This window comes from Carcharodon carcharias, chromosome 9 (genome assembly GCF_017639515.1).
Source record: "Carcharodon carcharias isolate sCarCar2 chromosome 9, sCarCar2.pri, whole genome shotgun sequence".
In the NCBI taxonomy this organism is placed as follows: domain Eukaryota; kingdom Metazoa; phylum Chordata; class Chondrichthyes; order Lamniformes; family Lamnidae; genus Carcharodon; species Carcharodon carcharias.
The window spans coordinates 133,239,771-133,253,827 of NC_054475.1; the positions used below are offsets into that span (position 1 = coordinate 133,239,771).

A 14,057-nucleotide genomic window follows, 5' to 3' on the forward strand; every position below is an offset into this window, starting at 1 on the left:
TCCTTCCCAAAAGGGACTGACAATAGTACAAAAACAAACAATTCCACTTTAGCTTTGCTCTAACATATAGATTTAAAAGGACTAATCAACACATGTTATGTTAATTCAGGTTCATCCACAAAAGCAATTGATATTAAAGTGTATCCATACTTCAAGGATACATTTTATTGTAATGATTGGGTAGGCAAAGGAGTTTCAAGTTCTCCCTATTAGGGACCAATCCTTTTAGTTTGCAATGCCACCACATACTTCTTCAATTTTTTTCTTCTTCTTTTATTCCACTAAAAAGCACTGGCTGGAATTTTGTACTCCCCCAGATGTGGCCTGGTGGTGGTGGGGGGCACAGGGGCCTAAAATTGGCTGGGATGGGAAGGGGCTTTTACCGGCGGCATGGGAGTTGATGGGTGGCCTGCCTGTCCAATTGAGGCCCTTAAGTGGCCTCTTTTCACTGTCACCGAGGGTCCCCAGTGGATAGGGCTGCAAAAACTTGATCACCAATCCATGGCCTCCCGATTGCCACACCATTCCCCGCCTTTGTCTGGGGCTGCCTGACTGGCATCAGTGTGCCCGCCACACTTACTTGCTTTCCTGGCCTCTACTGCTGTTCCGGTTACCAACTCTAATGGATTCCTGGAGGTTTGACCTTGTGATATTTGAACATATGGTGCCACTTAGGTGATGTTTAGTCATGTAACATTTGATCACATGCCATTTACCCACTGTTTGAAAATGTTATTATTTCATTTACCATAGTTCAGTGTCTGAACATCACCAAACTTCAAATAAATTTTAATTTTTGTTTTATAATGAGATGAATAACAAATTAAAATTAAAGTACACAAAATAATTGATTTGAAGATAAGAAATATTTGAATGAAACCTTACTCTGATTCTATGAAAAACACCAAGGAGTACTGATTCAATTAGAACATACTGATATATTCAATTTCTAAGTTTTCTACAACTTTATGACTTTCTACAACATGCAGCAAGTTATAAAAATAACAAAACCAAAACCGAACATAATTCAATTCACTAACTCTCAAAGTTCACCACTGAAGACCAACTTCCAGGAAATCAGCCTCTGTCCTCAGGGTAAAACACTGAAGCTGCCTGACGTGTGTATTAAATGCATTATACAACAGCACATCACAGGCCAACACAAACTTTTCCTCTCCCGTTTGTGTTTCTCTTCCCTTCTCCCTCTCCTTCCTCCAGTTTATATTGCTGTCTCTCCATCCCTCTCCACCAATTTGTATTGCTGTCTCTCTCTCTCCTCCGGTTTGTATTGCTGTCTCTCCATCCCTCTCCACCAATTTGTATTGCTGTCTCTCTCTCTCCTTCAGGTTGTATTGCTGTCCCTCTCTCCCTCCCTCTCCTCCAGTTTGTATTGCTGTCTCTCCATCCCTCTCCACCAATTTGTATTGCTGTCCCTCTCTCCCTCCCTCTCCTCCAGTTTGTATTGCTGTCTCTCCTCCACTTTCTCCTCCAGTTTGTATTGCTGTCTCTCTCTCTCTCCCCTCCAGTTTGTATTTCTATCTCTCTCTCCCCTCCAGTTTGTACTGTTGTCTCTCTCTCTCTCGCCCCTCCAGTTTGTATTGCTGTCCCCCCCCGCCCCTTCCTTCTCCAGTTTGTATTGCTGTCTCAGGTTCAAAGTTTCCAGCAAATTTCATTGGCCCAAATGCTGCCATTCCCAATGATGTGGTGTGTGTTCCAAATAATGGGGGCAACACAGTTTTGTTACAAGCCATGAGAGCCAGTATATGTCTGAACTGCACATATTAGGTCTGGTTAGCTCAAGCATTTAACAATAGTACTCAGCCGACTCATTCCAATAGACTCTGTTCTAAAGTAGCAGGTTTGGGAACACTAACCTTAAAGACAATTATTGATTAAAGTAGACAAACTGATTTCCATATTTAGATCTACTCCTAAAGTGGATTTTACCCATTGATCTGTTCCCTAAGTGAAAGAGGAAGCTGTGGTGGGGGAGGGAGATCACTACGTCAGATCATAAGACAAGTGAAGTCAGGAAGAGATTTTGTTTCAGTAACCTATTGAGAAAGCTTTCACCATCTTTAAACTAGAAGGGGGTGAAATTAGTCTAGAGAAGTTGCGCAAAAGGGGCTTGTAATGAATTGGCACCTTGTAAAAAAAACTGCTGTTATTTTCTATTGACTTGGAAAATATTAACAAGATTTTTAATTTCAAACCCAGTAAAAAGTTAAATTAGCAAATGAATTTGAACTATCATTCCTTGAACTTCAGTGTAAAGAAGATCGGGTGTGATGAAAAATCAGCTGCTGATTCACCATGAGCTCATTTCAGACTGCTGGCATAGACTAATTTCATCCCCTTAATCTTTTATTTAAGGCAGTTCCTGCAAATAACCATCATAACACTTTTTTGCCTAAATAACTATACCTTCTGAACTTAAAATTAATTCATTGCATTTGAAGCATTTTTGAGATAGAATGATATATAAATGCAAGTCTGACTTTTAAACATTTTGTAAATCAGGATTACAAAATAAATTCAGTAACTAGTAATAAAATCCCTCAAAATCATACAGCACAGGAGACCATTTGGCCCATCATGCCTGTACTATCTTTTTGAAAGAGCTGTCAAATTGGTCCTGCTCCTTTGCTCTTTCTCTGTGCACCTGCAATCTTTTTCTTCTTCATGTATATATCTACATCTTATATATCTGAGGGTGGTGCGATAACAGAAAGAAATATTGAGATTGATCAGTATCAGAAATTATTCTACTGGGGACCCTTGCTTGTAAACAAGAAAACCAAAAAGCAAGAGCTGGTTAACCACAGTCAAACTCTGTCACTGTTTTGAGTTTTTATACTTTTCACCTATTTTCTAAAACGGTATTCTGAAAAATGAAAAGATCAACACCATACCCACAGATTTATTACCCAGTGCAGAGAGAAACACACAAGGTTTGAGCATGTATCCTTACTGACTAGAGTTAGGGGATATTACCTACTGTAACTGCGGGATTAAAATATACTAGTAGTTCTTTCTTGAAATATTTTTATGTTTTAAAATGTAGCTTTAATTGCACAGGTCCACCAGCTGAAAGTTTCCAACATTTTCTGTCTTTCTTACAATGACTTAATGACCATATTATAGAAAGTTGGTTTTCTAATAACCTAAACATAATTAAAATGGAAAGGAAAATATGGAGAAAAATAAACCTTACTAAATCCCTGTATCTCTTTCTCTCTCTCTCTCTCCTGAAGAAAACATATATCCACAACATCAGCCTTTCTTTACTCTTTACAGATGCTGGCTTATCTGTTGTGTATTTCCAACAATTCATATTTTTAAACAGAAAGAATTCTCAATAAACTGAAAGATATAAGCCAGATAGGGAAGCAACACTAAGCACTAAAGAAAATCAACAATTCTTTGAAAAGCAACACTAAAGTAGGTCTACAGGACTATGAAGTATTTGAGTCTACTAACACTTCAAAGCTTGTGCTGGGCAATCTCAATGACATTTGGTCCCTGACATATTTATTACACTGATAAAAATAAGATATTTCTAGTATCAGGGCAGCAGAGGGTGCAGGTTGAGGTGTGTTATCTTCAGAGCAGCCCACATGTAGCTGAAAGCTTTAAAAGTGGTTGTCACATGTATGGAATTCACTGATTGTTGGTAACCACAGAGGGAATCAAACACAAGGGAGGCATGATGCAAATCTGACTTATTTTATAGCTACCTAGGTAAATCAACAGACATTTATAGAATATATCTGTAATTTTAAAAAGCTTCAGTCAAGTCGTTCATTCATGGTTCAATATCCAGGTACTGGTGAAGAATCTGTGTTAAACATGCATACACACAGGATATGGAACCTCTGTATCCTTAAAATGTTACCTCTCTTCTCGACTTCTGCAGAAATATCTGATTACAGTCAAGATACTGTAAGTGTGCTATTAGTTGCTTCAATTCCCCAGGTTACAGAAGTGTAAATTAGCCATGATCCTCACTCCAGATTGCCATTGCGTGGTCCTTAATGGAAAGAATGCAACCCCAGATTTGGACTTAACTACAATGCCTCCAGTTGAATTCTGGCCTGACACTACTTCACTGAGATATTGGGAGGGCAATCGGTAGGTTCATTTTCTTCTCTTCTGAACAGACTAAGAAAAGAATTAAAACAAAATTTGACCTTCATCTCTTAACCTTATATAGATAAGAAAAATAGGCATACAATCAAAAGAGTACAATTGAAGCTCTGTAACTTTTCTTTTGCCTTCTGCATTTCTATCGAAGGAGTTAAACAGTCTTGTGTACAAATGTGTCTGTTGACTTAGTGACTCATTCTAATCAATTATTTTGAAGAACAAGCTCATATATTCCATATAGTTTGTCACCGTACAATAATATGGAATGTCAATATTGACACCAATACACTTCAGGAAAAATTCCATAAGGTCAATATGCTTCGCGGTCAACATCCCAATTTACTCCTGCTGTCACTGTAATCACATGTATGTCAGCTCCTAGGCAAAGTACACACTCCAGACACAACATACATTCAGAAGAATATCTAGGATTGGACCACTGGACATTTTTCATAGGTCAAGTGGACATAGCTGAGGAACCTCACACATCCACCATTACATTTTACTGAAATGGTAGTGACAGTGATGTTAGTATTGTAGTGCAAAATAGTATTTTCATATTGGTGATCCAGTAACTGCAAGACATACAATTTAGTTTTAGTTTTCTTCTCCGCCGATGCTGCCAGACCTGCTGAGTTTTTCCAGGTAATTCTGTTTTTGTTTTTGTTTTGGATTTCCAGCATCCGCAGTTTTTTTGTTTTTATACAATTTAGTTAGTGGGATCCCAAAGCCTGCAGTACAACCCAACCCAATAAGCCCGTGTTGTGAAATAGCTTGATTAATCTAGACACAACTTATTTATCCTTTTCCTGACAGCAGTCAGTTCATTATTTAACATCTTTTAAATCTAATTCTTTCAAAGTTCATCTTTCAACATTTTAATTCTTGACCTTTGCAGGAGTTACAAGAAAAGTATTATTACTTTACTCATTCAACTACAAAGTCAATAATTACAAAAATTATGAGCGAAATGCTTCATTAAACAGTTTTTTCTGCAGTCAGTCAGGTTTCAAACAAGCAGTTGAAGAGACTTCATGAGTAAAGGAATATCAGCAGTTTTGAACTGCAACAACTATTCTGTTAATGTAACTGGCAAGTTCACAGTTACAGATTTAAGTTGACTAATTAGAACTATCAACTCTTCCACAGTACTCTGTATTGCATTGTACTTCCAAAATCCACACTAAGAAATCAGTAAACACCTAAAAAGCATGTGCAATCATAGAGTTTAAAGTCTCTCCCTGAACCATATTATCTGTACTTGAAAAAAATCCTAATTATAGCTTTCTCCTAACATTACTTAGTTCAATATTTATTCTACAGCAGAGAGTTATCAACTGTTTTATTTTCCTGGATTTCACATCTCCATTATCATTGCAAAATTAACTGACTATAAAAAAAGATTCTGTCAAGTTCACTATGAGACAGCATAAAACAGCCAGGCAAATTTGGTCTGAAGATTTTCTCATGAGGAAACTGTATCCTTTGCAGAAATATTGAGCTGGATTTTGCAACCCCCAGCCATCCCATCCCAGGGAGCAGGTTGGCAGGCGAGGCAAGCGTAAAGTTGGATGTAATACCATACCCATTGTTCCTTGCACCTACCTACCCTACCTGCTGCCATTTTATCTACAGTGGGGGGAGGCATTGGGGGGGTCTGCTTGCCTGTGGGCCAATCGAGGCCTTTAATGGCCACTTAAGGTCCTCCTCCCACTGCCTCTGGGAGAGGCCCACACCAAATATGTAGCCCAGCAGCTTTCACTGTACTGATGGCTGGGCAAGGGATGGTACTCCTTTACAGGCCCCCTATGCCCATCAGAGGGCACCCCTAAAATCTTCCACCCTAGTCCCCAACCCCTCATCAGGGCCTACCAGTCTGCTCCCAGTGATATCTTCCTGACTCCAGCTCTATTGACACTCGCTTTTGGGAACTTGATGTAGTCCCAGCAATGGCCACTGCTCCTGATGGGGGTGTTGAGACCAGAGAGATTGCCTGGCAGCTCTAGGAAGCAGGACTTCTTCCCAGGCGGGGATGCAAGTTTCACTCTGAACCAATTAATGGCCCAATGGCCGTTAAATGTCTGTTGGGTGAGTTGGCAAAGCATGGATGGGCCAGCCCCAGACCTTCATGTCGTGAGTGGGGACCCTGCACTCCCCGCTCTAAAATCCAGCCCATAGAAGGCAAAACCCCCTCCAGTAAATTACAACTTTGAATGATTCCTGGTATCCTGATTGTCAGTAATATTCCTAACAAATCATGACTATACTTTGTAAATCCTGGTATCAATTTCTTCAAAAGCACTTAAAGGAGGAAATTCTATATATACATACACAGTGGAACCAACAAATTCATCCAATTTGAGTTTTTAAAAATTAATTGTAATTTTCAGCAAATTACGTCACCCTACATGCATTGAGGAGGTAGGGAAAATCAATTTGAAAGGTTTTCCATAATCATCACAAATAAAAAAATTTCTTCAAAACCCCACGACAAGTGATGGTTAACAAAGTTCCAGTGTAGAAAGGAAATTTAACTTGTGATTGTATAAAACTGAACATCTAGATACTGTGGCAATCTCAATTTGGCGGGGGGGAGGGGGTGTTGGGAAGGAGGGTATGGTTTGTGCGAGCACAGAAGTGAGCAGTGAACCCGAGGAGCCTGTGTCATGGAGGCCTGGTGATCAAAATGGCTGGGACTCCTTCCCATAAGTTCATCTAGAGTCCAGCCAGAACTTAGCCAGATGCACTTCCCGGCTGGAATTTGGTGGCAGGAGGCTGGAACCGGGGACCCCTGGGAACGGGCCTGCCAGTCAGTCAGAGATGGGCAAAGCTGGAGCAAGGTAGGCCCAAGACCTCATGATGAGGCTTTGGAGCAACAGTCCTGCTTTTTCTGACCCACAAGGAAACCTAAAAAAAAAAAGACCTAGTCTGCCCCAAAAGAACAAATTAATATTGGGATACAGCAGGAAGGCAACAGGATCAGAGTGGGGTAAGTGACTCTGCTCTCATTTTTAACTGCTTGAAGTAAAACAGAACCTCTTGTTTGTGAACTGCACTAAGCACTTCAAAAATTGTGCTTCATTACCTCTAACATCAAGCACAGTAACATTGTTCAGACAAGACTCAGGATTTACTCTGGTGTTCAGGAGCATCCTTACATCACAAGTACGCAAGATTTGTTAACGTTAAATGTAAACACTTTTCCTAATCCATTAAGAAATCCTAAACATCAGGTTATAAGCAGTATTTTCTCATATATATAATTTCATTCTGTAATTTTGTCACAGTTCAAGTGGGTATATCAGAAGAATGCTGTAAGCTATGCACTACACTTTACTGAAATACTTGTGACACATGCTTATATAAGCTTAATATATTCGTATTATTGACTTGTAAAACTGGAATAATGCAAAGATCAATACGATTAAATAAACAGATATTAGCGACAACAAAATTTATTCACAGACTCATAGCACTGGAGAAAGTTATCTGGCCCACTTGTGCCAACACTAGTTCTTGAACTGGAGCTATCTGATCCTACTTCTTTGCCTTTCCTCCTGCCTTTATACTTTTCCTTTTCAAATAGTTCCACAGCCACTTGTGGTAATGCTTTCCCTATTCTAAGAAACATGTAAGAAAATGTCTTCCAGATTCCCTCTTTATTCTTCTGGTGATATTCATGTGCTGGCTTTTTATCAATTTACCAAGCAGTGAAATGATCTAGCAGCATTTATCTTCCCAAAAATTCCACAATTTCAAAAATGTTTTTAAAATCTCTGATAAATATTCACACCCTCCTTCTTCATACTACAATCTCTCATCTTTGGTATCATTCTAGTGTTCAAAATAATGAGAGAGGACTAATGATCTGCAGCTCTGCGGATCTGAAATACTAAAACCAAATGAAACACAAGCCATTTCTATTTTTAACACCTTTTATTAAAACCACTGATACAGCTGGTTTCCTACATAACACTATCACCATATGTTCCACTATCAAATAATATTAAAAAGTCTAGATGTTGAGATGGGGGAGAAAAACTATTTAAATCTGTTGATAATATATTGTCCATAGTCCATAATATACTCACAGTAAAGTCTAGCTCAGAGCAAGTTTAAACAGTGCTTTGAGGGTCTGTAATCCATTCTAGAGAGCTGTGCAACTATATGTCTTCTGTTCTGGCAGGCCCAACGTCTGACTGCTTTGGGGGATTACCAGTCATTCCTCTTTATTACACTCACACCCTCCCACAGCTGTGACGCAATGCAATTCAGACAACAACGAATCGTGTTCTAGTGCTGAGCTATTTCAGTGACGTCTATGTCTGTATCAGCACTTTCATACGCCAAGCCCTCAGCTAGGTAATAAACACTAATTTGCTGTTGTTCACTCATGCATTGGGAAATAATTACCGTACACAAACTAATCAAACAGAATCATTTAAAAACAAGGAGATTTCAAAGTTCAGTGAAACTAATATTTTCCACTGAAACTATAACTTTCTATGAATCAAAGGGTTTATTTGTTTTCAGATTTGCAAGATTTCTATGCACCTTTCGTTGGTAAGTCCACCTCACTGTCAAAACAAACAGACCAAGACCACCCCAGATTTAATTCCCTGGTCTATGGCAAGCCACCTACTCTCAGCACAAATGCCAAAGAGGGGTGCTACAATTGATGTTGTCCCTGAGCTAAGGACAGGAAATTATCTAAGCTGAGCAAATGCTGGGTAATGCATAGGTGGACATCAGACAAGGACAGGAACAATCTCAGCTGTGATGTCTTCCACAGCTGAATTGTTCAATGACACACTGACATTTTCTGAAGCTTATTGCTATCAACAACACAGAGCAGATGGTTGTTCTGGAAATTGCAGCTGCATTGTCTGCTATTAACATTAAAAATAATTAGGAAATCACACGCTGCTTGCCCTCAATTTTCAAGATGCATTTTCTACAAGCATTGCTTCCCATTGTAAATGCCGGAGCATAGAATCAATCTTCGTACTCCAACAACATTTGGTATATTTGTTCGCAGAAGGTGTTGGACAAGCCCAATGTGACACCCACATGCACACCTTTCACCAACCCTAGCTAATTTTCTCTACCAGGTACAATTAGGCCAAGTATACACTCCTGCTGGAAAGAAGGTAGAGTTAACATTCAGGATGGATGAGGCCAAAGGACCTTCTTCATTTTAATCTACCTTCCAAATGTATAACTGTAAGAAAGCAAAAAATGCAATGGTGCAATATTACAATTTTGTTCCATAACTCACACTTAAGTCAACATCATTGCTGAACTCAGTCAAAGGTGGAATTCCCAGCATGTGACACAGAAATTAACCATTTGTGTATGTGCATTCATTAAAATGATACCAGTTAGTTATGCATTCATTGTCTCAGCCAAAGTCAGCTTCAATATGTTTCTGAAGCAGAGTCATACTGACTTGAAACGTAACTCTGTTTCTTTCTCCACAGATACTGCCAAACCTGCTGAGCTTTTCCAGCAGTTTCAGTTCTTATTATGTTTTTGGTTAATGTTGTCACTGAGCAGCATGCATATTAGAAATAGGAGGGGCCAAGAATAGATGGGGCCACCAGAGGAAATGCTGCATGAGGAGGAAGAGAAGCCACCACAAGTGATACTCTGGCTATGATTCGATACATAAAAATGGAACTAGGTGGGTACAGTCCCACTCAGCAAGATGACAGTGGAGAGGTGGTGGAGGAGAATGGTGTGATCAAGTATGTCAAAAGCTACTGACAGGTTGAATAGGGTGAGGGAAAGTTTACCTCTGTCTCACAGAATGTCATTTATGATTTTGATAAGAATCATTGTGTTACTGTGGCAGGGGCAGAAATCTGATTGAAAACAAAGACAAAATATTGCCAATGCAGGAAATCTTAAATTAAAAAAACCAAAATATGCTGGAAATACTCAGCAGGTCAGGTAGCATCTGTGTAGAGAGAAGCAGAGTCAACGGCCTGGATTTTGTCCCCGCTAGGCAAGTTTTTGGCGGGAGCACATGTAAAATAGGGCAAGTGTCCACCCCACCACCTTCCCATTCACCTCCATAACCTGGTAGGTGGGCAGGCACTGAAATTGGCAGCCCATTTGCCATATTTAAATACATAATTAAGGGTCAACTGAGCTTGTTAACAAGCCAACTGACCCTGATAATACACTGTTCACGCCATAACATGGGGTGGGGGAACTACCTTTGAGGGTGCCCTTTGTACTTGGGGGGGCAGCCCCTCTAAGATAGTACCCTGTCCCCACTTTCTTGCTAACCGCCTGCTCTCTAAAACCAATCACCCACACCCCCACCGCACCCCCTCCCCAAGCTGCCCAAACCCTCCCCACCCAATACCCCGGACATACTTTGCTCCTGGATCCACTGAACTTCTTGGAACTAGCTGCAGTCCCAGCAGCACCCACTAATGTGCCCTTGGCACTGCTCCAGTTGCCAGCCAAGCTAATTAGCTGGTAGCTCCCAAGGGGAGGACTTCCTCCCCAGTCGAGGGAGAAGTCCCATTGGCAGGCAATTTATCCAATTTATTCCTCCCGTGGCATGTTATGGCTGCAAGGTGGGCTGGTGTGGAGCAAAGCGGCGAGCTACCCACCACCACCACCTCCCCCCCACAATATGTAGCCCAACATTTCATGTGAATGACCTTTCATCGGAACTACATAATATCTCCTTATGTGGCAGCTGTAGGGATACAAACATGGACTTCCAGGAAAGGTGGACACACATTAGGGAGGTGACAACACGTTCAAAGACTTTGGTCAGGAAAGCTTAGAGATGGGATGGTAGTTTTCATGTACGGCAAGGAAACATGTTTCTCCCTATTGAAGCATATACCTTCTCCCATTGACACATGACATGAACTTAAATTCAGAGATCTTAGGTACAGATTAAAAACCAGCTTATGGACTCCAAAGTATACGCAGGAATATTGTTGGATTTTATGCATCTAAAACTGGGCAGCTTTTTAGCACAGAGCATTGATAAGCTTCTAATGTCTAGCTTTGACCTACCTCTTCATGTTAGAATTGAATGGAGTTAAATTATATCCAATGGTAGATCTTCCCGGATCTCATGTTAGCTGATATTCTTAATGTTTCTCTCTCTTCTGGTACTGTCCATTTCTCCTTTAAATCTGCCATCATTATCGCTCTCCTCAAAAACAACCCTAGATCCCACTATATTTGCAAATTACTGCCTCATTTCCAACCTCTTTCCTCTTCAAAGTCCTTGAATGTGCCCTTGCCTCTCAAATCTGCATCCATCTTTCCCAGAACTCTATGCTTGAATCTCTCCAATCAGGCTTTCATTCCTACCACAGTAACAAGCTGTCTCTTACCAAAGTCACAAATGACATCCTAGGGGAGTGTGACTGTGGTAAACTGTCCCTCTTCGTCCTTCTCGACCTTGATTTTAAAATTCTCATTCTTGCTTTTAAATTTTCCCATGGCCTTGCCCCTCCCTATCTCTACGATGCCCTCCAGTCCCATACTCCTCCAAGATATATGTGCTCATTTAACTCTATCCCCTTGAGCAATCCTGATTTTAATTGCTCCACCATTGGTGGCCATGCCATCTACTGTTGGAACCCTAAGCTCACAAATTCCCTCCCTAAGCCTCTCTACTTCACTTTCTTCCTTTAAGATGCTCCCCTAGACCTCTGACCAAGCTTCTGGTTATCTGACCTATTTATCTCATGTAGGTAGCGCAGCTTAATATTTTGTTAAATAATGCCCATGTGAAATGCCTTGGCAAATTTCACTATGTTAAAGGCACTATGTAAGTTGTTGTTTCCTCCTTTAAGATGTTCCTTAAAACCTACCTCTTTGACCAAGCTTTTGACCATCTGCCCTAATATCTCATTATGTAGCTTGGTATCACATTTTGCTTTGTAACGCATCTGTGAAGTGTCTTGGGACATTTTAGTATGTCAAAGGCACTCCATAAATGCAAGTTATTAGAGTTGTGGTAGGACTATCCCTCAGATCCCAGTATGAACCAGATTGACTGATTGATTACGAACTCTATTTTGGAGTACAATGGACCCAACTGGTTCAGGTATCAGATTACTGTGTAAGTGACAGACTCAAACCAAACAAATTTTTCATTTTGGAGCTAACTCAAACCCAAAGCCCCTGCTTACCTCCAAAACAGGATAGAATAATCATGAGTTGATCATTGAATAAGTATCAAGTGTGGGTTTGAGCATGTAAAACCTGATTGTATTTCTGCTATCATCCTCTATTACTGCAGTTTCATTAGTTACAGTTACATTGGCCTGAATTTTCTGGCTGACATGCAGGTGGCGGAGCCCACACGTCAGCGCTTAAAATGTCGCGCGAGCGTCCCGACGTCAGTCCGTGGATATCGTGATGTTTAGGTCGGCAGGTGTGCTATACAGCGTGCCCGCCATTAATTAAAGGCTTTGTTATGGCCAAGGCCATTAAGTCATCAATTGACAAAGATTTTGAGGGGCCCGTGCGAACTTCGGCTCGGCTCGGCACATGGGCCCAACGAGCAGGCGGGTAAATGATTTTTTAACAAACCTCATCCACTGGCGGGATGAGGTTTGATTTCGGATTTTAAAAAGTTTAATAAAGTTTTTGTGTACTTTGTTAACATGTCCCATCTTGTGTGACATTTTCACATGAGGGGGACATGTTAATGATTTTTTATTGTTCTATTTTTAATCTTTCACAGCCTTTCAGCGAACTCCCTGAGGCAGCACTTAGGGAGATGTGCACTCTTACAGTTGGGGAATTCCGCCCCCCCACCTGCACAGGAAAAGCATAGCACTTCCTATCGGGCATCACACTGGGTGGGCCTTAATTGGCCCACCCACGTAAAATGGTGGCGGGGCCTGCTTCGGCAGCGGCGATTGGCTGCCCGCCCATGGCAGAGTCAGTCGGGCCCGCCCGCCCATCAAGGGCAAAATTCAGCCCATTGTTTCAATGGCAAATGCTTGTTTCTCTGCAACCAAATCATGAAAGCGAGTCCTTGATTATGAGTTCATACTTAGCCTCCAGTAGGCAAGCCTTAGATTTTCCTCATCAGCTTTTTGACTGACTTTTGAACACAGGATGGAGGAAGGTTTGCAGGGCAGCTTATAACGTGGAGCTACCTTTGTGCTCTCAATGTCTAAGTTCAGTGCTACATGCTAGGATTACTCACTGCCAGATACTTAATCTAGATTCTTGTTTGCGTGGTTTTGAGATGTACCAGGATGGGCTTCATCCAGGATTGTCAGTAACAGTGGATCTTCAAACTACTGATTATTGGATTTGATTTTCTATATCTACAGCTTTCAACTTCTCCATGAGGGTTCTAGGAGGCGTTAAGTAAAAAACAGAATCCTGATTTGCAAAGACAATTAGGTTCCTGCCCGTTTTGGTCTGGAACACTGGCTGCTCATTTGCAGGACTATCTGAAAATCACATAAGGGGCAGGGGAATTTTATTTTGCCAATTTTCAACTGACAGGACCAGATTTTCCCGGGCTTATTTCAGTGCCAGATGGCAGTTGAAAATTACAACTAGTGCTTTTAGGAGAAGCAAGTGTTTTTTTAAATGAATGATCTTTCTTTGAAGCCAATTTTGAAAATCAGGTAGGTAACTTAAGCTCTGAAAAAAATGTGACACTTTTAGTCTTACATTTTGCTTCAGGTCTTGTAAATAGTGCAAAACATTGAAAAGAATGGCCTTCAATGGAAACATAGGCTAAACTCAACTTTGAGAAAATTCCAATGCATCAGAATCATTTTTATTCAAGACATTATATAAAAGAATTCCAATTATATAACGAAGCTTTACCCTGAGCACGAGAGTTACAAAAGAGAAACTGTCATGTCCCATTGTGTGAATCATTTACTTAGTGTTAAATA

General features: G+C 40.6%; 1 protein-coding gene across 2 annotated transcripts in view; it reads right to left on the reverse strand.

The window, feature by feature from the left end:
• The window catches only part of zc3h12b (zinc finger CCCH-type containing 12B), a 127,132-nt gene that overhangs the window by 16,410 nt on the left and 96,665 nt on the right, over positions 1 to 14,057 (reverse strand). Inside the window, exon 1 of one of the 2 annotated variants that reach the window (XM_041195466.1) lies at positions 8,238 to 8,355. The exons of the other annotated variant lie outside the window; for it this stretch is intronic. The gene's annotated coding sequence lies outside the window, so the exon portion shown is untranslated. Of the gene's footprint in view, positions 1 to 8,237; positions 8,356 to 14,057 lie in introns of those variants that run through there. 2 annotated transcript variants of the gene reach the window in all.